This window comes from Oreochromis niloticus, linkage group LG9, assembly GCF_001858045.2.
Source record: "Oreochromis niloticus isolate F11D_XX linkage group LG9, O_niloticus_UMD_NMBU, whole genome shotgun sequence".
NCBI lineage: Eukaryota > Metazoa > Chordata > Actinopteri > Cichliformes > Cichlidae > Oreochromis > Oreochromis niloticus.
In genome coordinates, this window is record NC_031974.2 from 29,061,698 (window position 1) to 29,073,723 (window position 12,026).

At 42.3% G+C, this 12,026-nt stretch overlaps 1 long non-coding RNA gene across 1 annotated transcript in view; it reads right to left on the reverse strand.

Annotated features, from left to right (window-relative positions):
• The window catches only part of LOC109203470 (uncharacterized), a 79,503-nt gene that overhangs the window by 41,416 nt on the left and 26,061 nt on the right, over positions 1-12,026 (reverse strand). Inside the window, exons 4-5 of the long non-coding RNA XR_002063243.2 lie at positions 4,506-4,590; positions 3,945-4,377 (exon numbers count right to left, since the gene is read on the reverse strand). This is a non-coding gene — a long non-coding RNA (uncharacterized LOC109203470). The remainder of the gene's footprint in view (positions 1-3,944; positions 4,378-4,505; positions 4,591-12,026) is intronic.

Sequence of the window (12,026 nt, forward strand, 5' to 3'; positions counted from 1 at the left end):
GGAATATAACTGTTGGGCACACTAGCGAAGATAAACAGCCCGTGGCCTCAATAAGGTGGTTGAGGATTCCATAGAGTGGAGTGGATGAGCTCGGAAAATTAGGAAGGAATGGCGGGAGAAGAAATCAAAAGAAATTTCGCACAACGAAAGACCTTAATAGATGAATGAGGGGAACCCTTGATCATGTAGCAACGTGGATCAACTCTGAACCGAAGCTCTGACAGTGACGCATTCTGGGATTTTAAGACTTGAGGTAATGGCTTGACGGCTCGTAAAAGCTTATGTGACCTTGTCTTGCAGTAGTAGATGGAGAGGGGGTGCCTAGCTGGTTGATTTACCAGCGATAACTACTGTGTCGATTTCTGAAACAAACAGAAGGGTTTCCTGCTGCATCTTGCAAGAGGAGGGAACAAAGCAGAGAACTGAGATCCTGGTGTGAGGAATGTTTACTGATGTGTTTGCAAATGACCAATAGACGACCGGAGACGAAGACTGGCAACACGGTACCAGGAATGTGCACTGTTACATTTTGTGAAAGATGGTTAGATGCAGGGAAATTGGCACTGGCAGTGGGGAAAGCTTGCTGCTACATTTGTGAAAGAGAGATAGAGGGAAGAGAAACTGGCATCCCAGTGCCATAACATTTTGCTACTACAAATTGCAAAGGAGGGATAGTAGAGCAATAAACTGGCAACCCAGAGCTGATAGGTTGGGGGTTTTGGGGGGGTTCCAAATGATTGATGGCAGAAGCTCCCAGGCCAGTGCTGGAAGAGTGAGTTGCTGTATTTTACAAAGGAGGGTTAGGGAAGAGAGAACCTGTCATCCTGGTGCAAAAAGCTTTTCTTCTGCATTTGCAAATGAGAGACAGAGACAGAGAACCATTCCTTTAGGCTACGTTCACACTGCAGGTCTTAATGCTCAATTCCGATTTTTTGATCAAATCCGATTTTTTTGTCTGCTTGTTCACACTACAAATAAAATGCGACACCAAACGCGCTCTAGTGTGAACCCTCAAAGCGGCCCGCATGCGCAAAAGAAGATGTCACACACAACGCGCTCTGTTTAGACCCAGACCAAACAGTATTGTTTGACTGATGGCCCTTAATATAAAGACTTCGGACTTTACGTTTCCCATTTTTGCTTTAAGTTATTTTGTTATTTACATAATAATGTAAATAACCTAATAATTATCCTTATTGCTGTTTTAGAGGAGCGGTGCTTCAAAGGGTAGTTGCAGATTTCTGTCAGAATCTGCAGATTATACAGTACAAATAAAATGTTCACGTTTCTCCAACGTTGTCTTCCCAACAGTTTCACTAACATCTACACTGGATGGCCAGGAAGCGTTCGCAATGTCTTCTCAGGCGCTTCTCCGGCGCTGATAATTGGCGTCTGTCTTGTGTTAGTGACGTAAAAGACGGATTTAATGCGACATGACCGTTCAAACAGCAATCGGATATGTATCGGATTCAGTACCACATACGAAAGTGACCCAGATCGGATTTGAAAATATCGGATTTGTGCCGTTCACACTGTCATACCATGATCGGATATGGGTCGCATAGGGTCAAAAAAATCGGATTTGATGCGCTTTCGCCTGCAGTGTGAACGTAGCCTTTGTGCCTTAAGGAATGCCTGCTTCTTAGCATATGAGGGCTAAATGCGGAGAAACTGGCATCCCAGTAGTAGAAAAACTTGCTTCTGCATTTTGCAAATGAGAACCTGCATCTCGGTGTCAGGAAGTTTGCTGCTGCGTATTGCAAGAGGATTGACAGTAGATAGTATTTTTTTTTCTGCAAATGCTAGATGGCAGAGAACTGACATCCTGACGGCAGAAGGGTTCCCTGCAAGCGGATACGCTTGTTGCTGCATTTTGCGAATGACGGATAGAGAAACAATCTGACATCCCCCTACTGGAAGGGTTCACTGCTGCTTTGCATATGAAGGACCAATACGAAAAAACAAGAAACTCAGTGGCAGAAAATTCGCTGCTGCATTTGCAAAGGAGGGATAGAGGGAAGAGAACCTGGCATCCTGCTGCCAAAAGCTTGCCGCGGCATTTGAAAAGGAGGTATAGAGGAAGAGAATCTGGCATCCCGGTGCCAAAAGCTTGCTGTTGTGTTTTCAAAGGAAGGATAGAGAGAGAGAACCTGGCATCCCCATGCCAAAAGCTTGCTGCGGCATTTGCAAAGGAGGGATAGAGAAAGAGAACCTGGCATCCTGCTGCCAAATCTTGCTTCTGCGTTTGCAAAGAAGAGAAGAGAACATGGCATCCCGGCGCCATAAAACCATGCAGCTGCATTTCCCAAGGAGGGATAGAGGGAAGGGGAACTGGCAACCCAGTGCCCTTTTTTGGCGCAAATGATAGATGGCAGAAAACTGACATCCTGGAGGGATAAGGGTTCACTGCTGCTTTTGCGATGATAGATGCAGAGAAAGTGGCAAGTTGTTGTTAGAAAAGCTTGCTGCTGCGTTTGCGAATGAGAAACGAGAGCCTGGAATCCCGGTGCAAAAGCTTGCTGCTGCATTTGTAAAAGAGGGATTAAGGGAAGGGGAACTGGCAACCTGGTGGCAACTTGGTGGTAGGAAGCTTGCTGCTGCATTTTGTAAATGACGGATGTAGAAAGAACCTGGCATACCAGTGCTAGAATGGTTCACCGCTGCTTTTTGCAACAATAGATGCGGAGAAACTGACAACTCGGTGGTAAAAAAGCTTGCTGCTGCGTTTGCGAAAAAGGAATAAAGAAAGAACCTGGCATCCCAGTGCCAGAAGAGAAACTGGCAACTACCAAACTTGCTTCTGCAGTTGCAGAAGGAGGGATAGAAAACATACAAGCTGGCATCCCATGCCTAGCAGAGATAAACGGCTATGGAGGAGCAGCAGAGCATGGAACTAGCAACTGATTTCCAGCTGCGCGTTAAATGGTGTTAGGAGGCAGGTGCACAGAACTGAGTTTGTCCCTGCTACCTGGCGCTGATGGGTGGGTGGAGCACATGGTACATACAAGGCAGCTATGCAGTAGCTTTTGCTGTTGGAGGTGCGTGGGAACAGCGTGGCTTCTGGGTCCGGTGATAACGTCTATCGGCTTTTCAACTAACTGACCCGGCCTGTGGGCTTGATTCAGAGCAACATGAGTGGAGCTCTGCGCTTTGCTGGTTGGTGATCTTGCTGAATTTATGGAGGTGGCAAGCGGACGGAGTTACTTCTTAACTGGATTTAGCGGAGAAATGAATGGATGGATCAATGTAGCAGACCGGATTGTTGGCTGGTGAGAAAAGTGCTAGGAAGTTCCCCAGGATGGCCGGCGGCATTCAGTCTCTCTGAAGCGCCACCATGACGTTCAGTGTGTTTGAGTTTCTTGGATTGCCTGGAGGGAAACCAATGACGCAGAGCTCTATGGTTCTTCGTCTGATATACTGACGGATGAGAGGGCAATTGTAAGCAAATGGAAGGGTGGGTAAAATTATGTTGTTGTAAAATAAGCTGTGTTAAAGACGTTCTTGGAAGGTGTTCACACGGGAACGGATGAAAATGAGGAGGAACCGTGTTTGCAGGAAAACAAAAACGAACAGCTTGTGGGGAAGCATTTATAGATAAGAACCAGAAGGAGCATTTTTGGATGTATGGTCCTGCTCCTGAAATTCAGATACTTTATCTCCATAAAAAAGCAACCCAACCCTGCCTACAAAGAGCAGCACTAGGTTTCAAATGTCACATAATGTTACTGAAAACCTTAGATCCTCATTGTCACACTAAGATATTTCTGTTCTTCAACATAGCCTGAGCCTTCAACATGAGATTTTTGCTGTGATGTAAAAAAGAACACAATCCAGCAGAACTGCAGAGTGTCAAAAGAGGCTTGGACCAGAAAATAGAATTATGAAAGGATCTAAATCAATTAACAAGTAGACAAACCTAAAAATTGAGAAAAGACAGGGCCTACCTGTGGTCTCTTTCTTGGCACCTCGCCCTTTGCACCATGGACAACTTTAAAGGTAATGACTCCTTGTGACTGGGCCTAGAAGTCACAGTAACTTTAGTGGAGGGATGGTGGGAATGGCATTGATTGAGTTTTCAACAAAGGAAGGATTAGTGTTAGAATGGTTGGAAGAAACAGAGATTATGGAGTGGTGCTTTAAAGGAAGTGTGTTGAGAGCTCCGGAGGCTTTTGTGTCTGAGAAGGCCTTCAGCAATTGAGAGTCCAGGCTCTTGACAGAACTCATTTAAGGACTCTGGCAAAAGCTGCTTGGAGGAACTACACAGCAACGGCCTCATCCAGGAAGGTCGTCCGGCTCATTGCATGTGGTCTGTTGGCCAGGACTTGTAGAGAAAGGCCAGTGTTTGGTTTTCAGCACAGCGATGGGAGGCCCTGGGTCCTGGATGAGTTAAGGAAGGTTTCTGCCATCACAAACAAGGACTGCTATTTTCACCAAGGGAGTGGAGCTGAAACACCCTCAAAGTTTTTGGACAGTCTCACAAACGTCCACAGAAAGATGAGACTTACCAGAATATGAATGATTTCCTCCAGTTATTGTCATCCGCAGGGATTCCATTGACCTTCTTCAGTTCATCCCCAACATGAATCAAGCCTGCCACACATAAACACACATGTTACAAATCTGCAGTCATTCTGGTATTCCATTATTTTAATGCCCTATTGTAAGTGAACTACTAAATTAAGTAGATTTTAAGCTTGAGGATGTGTACAGTGCAGCTGATTAATAATTATTGTTACATTAGAAATTGAAAAAGAAACTGAATATTATTGCCGACATGTGGAAATCTGCCTTTTGCTTGACTGCAAACAAGTTGAAACACAGACTGGATACACAATCAAACAGAAAACACAGACAAAAAGCAGAGCTTCACAGTATACTTCCTCTTCATGTTCATTTTTACATAGCAGCTCGATACACTCTCTGGTGATGAACAGAGGTAAATGTGCTAAATTCAGGCTCACAGATAATTTATTTATCGGCTCATGGATAAAACTGGCATGTCTGATTCCACACACATACTCAAATGTTTCGAGAGACTCAAACCTACAAGCACACGGACAAACATCTACAAGAGAAAGAGGGCTGGAACAAACCACTTCTGTTGGCCACCTCTTCCCTAATGATCTGGGCCACAATGATGGCTCATGTGTGCTGTAATCATTCCTGTTCCAAAAAAACTCTGTCCATGGGAAAATAATGATTACAGACCTGTAGCGCTAACATCAATTATGGTAGAGAAATTATGGAGTGAAGTACATCTTTTTGACCATTGCCAATTTGAATATAAGGCTGGGAGGAGCATAATACTTATGCACTGTTAAATATCATGAAGGTCAGTTTCCATATAATTAGATGGTACTTGGCCTTTTTAATTAAAAGACAGCCCTCAGTCAATATTTTAAGTTAAATATGGACGAATTTTCTTTAGAGCCATTATGATTTAAATTACTGCATGGTGATAGGCGAAATTATGAATGAGTGTCTGTATATGTGCTATCTTATATAATGTGTTTATTCCGTTGGTCCAAGATAAAATTTTCCCAAGGGGGACAATAAAGGATAATCTAATCTAATCTAATCTTATCATCACACCTTACTATTGCTCCCCACGAATGAAAGAGTTGTTTAAAATGAGTTAAATGTTACAATTTTTAAACGGCAATTACCTAAAATTACTGTAAAAGATATCAAGTTAAAATTCACAAACTAGATAAACTGCACACAGGTTGAGCATTGTTAAGAGCATGGCTAATTTGTGATTACTTTCCCTGAAAAGATGGAATATGTTTTCTTTTGGAGCAAAGTATACTCAGCTTGGACATTTATTAGAACAAATCTACATTAATCGGTCAAAAGGAGTTTGTCTCATTTATACAAATGTATGTTTTTCAGTTCTATTCTATTTTATGTATTTTATGTGTATTGTGGTGCAGGGAATAGCATTAGGTTACTTTCACATATTTTCTACACGATAATGGAACTGTCCTTCTGTCATCTTTCCATTTTAAATGCATGTGCACTTAACTGATAAGAAAACAAAGGTACAGTAGGCCAGGAAGACAAAACCAAATCTTGATATTAAAACCTTGAATGACAACCCATTTCTCAGGTTAGAACATAATACTATTAGTAATATTAAGATGAAACGTAGACAATGATACATTGAAGGAGAGGGGAGAAGCTACAAGGTAGAGGAGCCACAGTACACCCACAAATGCCTTCCTCGCCTGCATTTATAAGCTTGGTGCTTAGCCAAAATTACACACGGGGAAGAGTATACAGTTTCATCTTCCTTATTTGAAATGACAGCATTCAGTGGTGATGCATTTACCAGTACACCCAAAATGCCTTTTTTCCCCAGTACAATAAAACAATAGGCTCAGTGGGTGCCAACCTGTCACGACCCTCCCACAAACATCATTCAGACACCATCCTGGCTGGGATTTAGGATGGAATAAGATAGCAAACTGCAACCCATTGTGTGCCGTCATCCTTGCTTGGGCCTAACGACCTGAACCAGACGGAGGATGTGTCGTCTAGTCAACACATAGTTTGTCGTGGCTGCAACTCATCCTTCCACCCTTTCTTAGCTGTTTTTCCCATCATCCGCAAAGACTGTTTTTATTTCTGGTAAAAATGAAATAAGGTTGGAGCTTTTCTTGCCTCATCCAGCTGCTTTGCTTTATTTCAACTGTCCTAACCCACTGCTGCCTGGGTCAATGACTAGACTGGAGCTCACCACACCACTCAGGATTGTGTCATTCCTTTGACACATCCAAAGTAGTTTGAACTACTACCATCAATTGAGGTATTTAAAAGGCTCCTCAAAGACCAGAAGAGCCTCTGTTTTGTGCCACTTTAGTGATCATTAGCATGTCATCTTGGTTGTTTTCTTAACCCATCCATACTTAATGGTTTTCGTCTTAGATAATGGTGTTCTCAAGGCCTTTGCTGTGCATTTAGAGATGGAAATTGAGAACAACTGCAGAGAGCTCCAAAAAGTAATAGAATAATTGTCTAATTAAACACACCTGAGAGTGTTCAGTAGGAGAGAAATCAGCGGGGCAGGTCACTGAGAAGGGATGGCACTGTCAGAACTTGGTGTCAGGGTCACAATGTAGTGTGACCCTGACACTGCAGCTGACTTAAAGCAGCTGTATATGATGCAATGGTCTCCAGAGAGATAGAGAAGCCCTTTGGAGTTAGTGTCTGAAAGAATAGTGCTTTACAGAGAGACTATGACAGACAACAGGGTGAAATGGGGAGTCTGCAGGAAATCTCACAAGAGTACTCAGACATGTGGTCATAAACTTTCTTTCACTACATTTTCATTTGGACTCACTTTTTTTGAGCTGGCGGATGACCAGTGGCGTGATGGATGTTTTTATTGTATCCCTTGGGGTGACTGTTGGCTGGTGGCAGTCTTAAGGCCAACTATCTGTATAGAAGGAGTCCTCAACTCAGAGGATATAATGACAATAGGTCATCTGCAGGCTATGAATATGTGCATATATGTTTAGTGTAGCTATACATTGTGTTTTGACACATGTGACTTAAATCACATGTTGAAACCCTGTTGCCATTTACAAAGACCACTTTTACATCTTGTATTTGTAAGTGCGAATTGTGATTATAGGGTAGAATATTTAGAATGAAAATATGGAATAAATGGGACTGTAAACCTTCATAGTCATCCACATGACTATGAAGGGTGCAGGAATTAACATGATTTAGAAATGTCTTTTTTTTTTTATTTACAGATATCAACATTGCTGTTATCAACACTATTTATTATGTGTTAGCCTGCGGATTTGTTCAGTACACAGGGGTTGTTCTTTTTTTTTATTTTACATTTTCCTGTTTTTTTAACTGGTTTATTTATTCCAAATAATCAACTTATTTGTTTGTAACCAGGTTAAAACTGTAATTTATTCAAATGTGTTGAAATGTTAAAAATGTTAAAATGTAAAATAATAATGGTTAAAGTATTAAGAAATATTTTGGAATTCCTTTTAAAAGGAGTAAAATGTGTTCAATCCTGTTTTATTGTGAAGAGCTTTGTAAAAGGAAGTGAATGTGGCTGTGATCGGACTGAAAGAAGTTGTGACAGAAAGTGCGTGAAGTTTGGGCAAGTGTGTATGTATGAACTGGTAAACAGTCTTTGTTGATGTGCACATTTTGCAAACTACCTGTGAGAAGCTCGGGAGATTTGTCCTTGAAATCCACAGTGCAGCTGCTCACTTTTGTTTTAGCGTCAACGGCCATCTTGGAGATGTCTGCTGATCACTCTGCATTCTTTCACACATTACTGTTTCTGTACATGAAACATGCCCTCCACCCTATGGAAACATGGGACTACAGGCCTTATAGAAGCATTATAAAACCATGTCTAAAACGAGTCTTAGTTTGTCACAAGGACTACATTTGGACTATAAATAGCCCGTACATGGAGGTCCTATGGACGTCAATGCTAGACACTCGGTAGACGCTGAAAAACTTTTGTTAAAAATTAATTCCAAGTAATGTATTAGGTCAAATTACACAATAAATGCAAAGTATCTGGTTGAATTTAAATACACTTTCTTTAAGTATGATTATTCTTGTGAAAATTAATCCATCCATCCATCAGTTTTCTTCTGCTTATCTGGGACTGGTTAATGGGGGCAGGAGCCTAGGCAGAGAAACCCAGATGTCTCTGTCCCTAGCCACCTCTGCTAGCTTATCTGGAGGAACACGAAGGCATTCTCAGACAAGCCAAGATATATAATCTCTCCAGCATGTCCTGGGTCTAGCCTAGGGTGTCCTCCTACTGGAACATGGACTTTACTTTACTTTACTTTACTTTAATGCTCAGCATCACCAGTACTGCATCATCTACTTCCCTCTTCCCTCACTTTTGAAAAAGTGTATACCCAAGATACTTAAAGTCCTCAACTTGGGGCAGCAGCTCTTCCCTCACCCAAAATGGGCACTCCACCCTTTTCCATCTGAGGACCACAACCTCAAATTTTTAGGTCCCAATTTTCATACCGACCACTTCACACTCAACTGCAAACCCCTCCATTGTGAGCTGGAGGCCACCACTTGTTGAAGCCAACAGGGGCATATCATCAGGAAAAGTAAAGATGAGATTTTGTGGGCACAAAGACAATGCCTTCTGCCATCTGTCTGTGCCTAGAAATTCTGTGTATAAAGTTTATAAACAGAATCAGTGAGAAAGGGCACCTCTGGTGGAGTCCAACACTCATTGGAAGTGAATTTGGGAGTAACCGAGATGGTGGCAATGCAGACCAAGGGCTCCCTTCGGTTGTAAAAGGACTGAATGGCTTTTAACAACGAGCTAGAGGAACCCAATCGAATGCCTTTTCCAGGTCCACTAAACACATGCAGACTGGATCACATGCAGACTGGATGAGCAAAGTCCTACTTCCTTTCAAATATCCTTCAGAGGCCAAAGAGCTGGCCTAGCATTTACCAGCCAGGAAACAAATATGCATTGTTACCCCTGAATGTGAGATTCGACTAACGGATGACGGCATAGACTTCCCGAGGAGGTTCAAAAGTGTGACTGACTTTTGTTGGAGCAAATCCATCACTGAACCTGCAAACTAGGACCTATTGGTGGCACGTGAAAATATGGACATCTTTATATTCAAACATGCTGATCATCATGGACATACTTTGAATTGCGCAGTCCAAAACTTGCTTTTATTCTCAAATCATTTTCCATTATACTTTTTTCTTCTATAATTATTGAGCAGGGTGGCTAGAAAAGCTATGGTCCTCTTCACCATTTTTAGCTGTATTCCAAACTGTACACTTTTCCCCAACTAGGTGAAAGTTGGGAAAATGTATATTTTAAGAATTTTTAAGACATATGGGTCTTGTGTTACTGAAAAACATTTTTACACATAAGAAACTATTCAGAATAATGCAATGCTTTATTGAGGTTTGCAAAGTGTGTGTCAGCTCCTAACACCCACATATGAGGATATTCGTTTACAATTTCAATAGAACAGTGGCAGTATAATGTCCTCGTAAATGGATATCAGGCCCTTGTACAGCAAAATCTAGTGTTTTGGTCTAGACAACCCAAAATGTGATGTCCAAATATGTGGACGCCAGGTCCTAGGAGGTTAAGGATTGTCTCCGCAGAGGCATAATGCCACTTTAAGATGGAAAACAAAACAGAAAGACAAAAATTAAAAGCAGAAAGGAAAAGCAAAGTCCTGTCTCAGGATAAAAGCAAACAGGTGTGATGATAGCTGGGGCCACTTCACATCAGTGGCAGCACTCTGGCCCTTATTATCTTAACCACAAAGTGTTGGAATAATCAGCAGCACCCTGCATATTCATGTTTTTCTTTCTTGGTTCCCAAGTTCTTGTAAGCATTTTTTTCACAACCCTTGATGCACACTCCCCTCCTCCTCGTTATAGTCTACAGTCAGACTTCATTATTTCAATCCTCCAGGGGTATATCAGCCTCTCCTGGAGGCCTGACGAATGCTTTGGAAGCACTGAGAGGCGCTGATCTAACAAAGAGGGCAAATCCAACCTCCTAAACTCAGCATCACCTTCCCTGTGCCACAATACTCTATGGGTGCAATTGTCAGAATCCAGCCATGAGTAGTCACTATAAAGGACTGCCTGCTCTGTTAAGTAAATACATAAACATCTAGGTTAGATGCTAAACAAGCTGCATGGTTTGTGTGTGTGGTGGGCAGTACTTCAAAAAGAAATGCATGGGTAAAGACCCTTAAGCACCGAGATGGGCTTCCTGATATAGCAGCTAAATATCAACATGGACTTTGGGCAAGGTTTACACTGACCCTTCAACACCTACTGGCACATGGAAGCCATTTCAGACTTTTTCTTGTGCATAAAAACTGTGCAGGAAGTCAGAGAGAAAAAGTCTGTCAAAGCAAATACATGCATGGGCGACAGGATGTGTAGGTGTGTAGTATGTATGCAAGTGTGTCTGTGTGTGCTTCTAGAAGAGTACAGCCATGGATTCCAACCAGAAGTCAGCCCAAGGAGGCCCAAGAGAAATCTCAAAAGATAGGATGATTGATGCTGGACAGTCACTAAGTCTGATGAATAGACCATGCTATGTTAGCAATTAAAGACAAAGCGCTACTTAACCATCAAGTGGTGCAGTCTGCTCTATGAATGGAAAAAGATGGAAACTTATGATGTCAAGGGATGGGTTCTCTCTTCCTGTTGTCAACTATTACTGTAACCAGTCTCTGTAGAAATTAAATGTTTGACAAAAAAGCAGCAGCAGAGAAATTCACCATCAAAAATAAATACAAGAAGGGAGTCATCCTGGCCTAAGGTAAGCCTTCAAGTTGTGCTCGATTAGTCACCAGTAAGGTGATCCTACTGCTAACTTGATCAACTCCATATGCAGCTAGGTCTTTATCTCCATTTCTAACACTTAAATGAATCTGACTGTTATTGTTGGGCTGGCCCAAATGCAACAGCTTAGTCTCTGCTGTGTGATGAGGAGAAGTGGAGCGACGCTTGTCCATATCAAGCTATCCCCCCTTGCAGTGCATGCACTCGAGCGCAAATGCTCACATGGCAGCCACATTAAGTATGTGATGACAAATGGCTCACACCTCATTCAGTGCAGACAAAAAAAGAGAGAATAGGGACTGAAATTTGGATCTCCTTATGTATGAGAGTGTGCGTTTATTAGAGGGAATGGAATGGAGATGAGATTGTCCAGTGAGCTGTCAGCACGCAGTAGTGCCACAAAATTTTCAGCAGATAAGAAAAGTAAGACAAGCTGAATGTTGGATTTCTCATCACATTTGGTTAGCTCATATTTGCACGTAGGTTCACTGGCAAACTGAGTATTTATGTGGCAGTTAGAGTGCCCCCTGGCTGATGGAGTGGATGGATGGCTGGATGACATGATGGAAGCTGGCTACCTTGTACTCTGGTTGCACAGATGACGAGAGAGTTGGCTAGTTGTCTTGGCACAGCTCATCACACGTCTTGGGGTCTGGGGCAGGCTATGT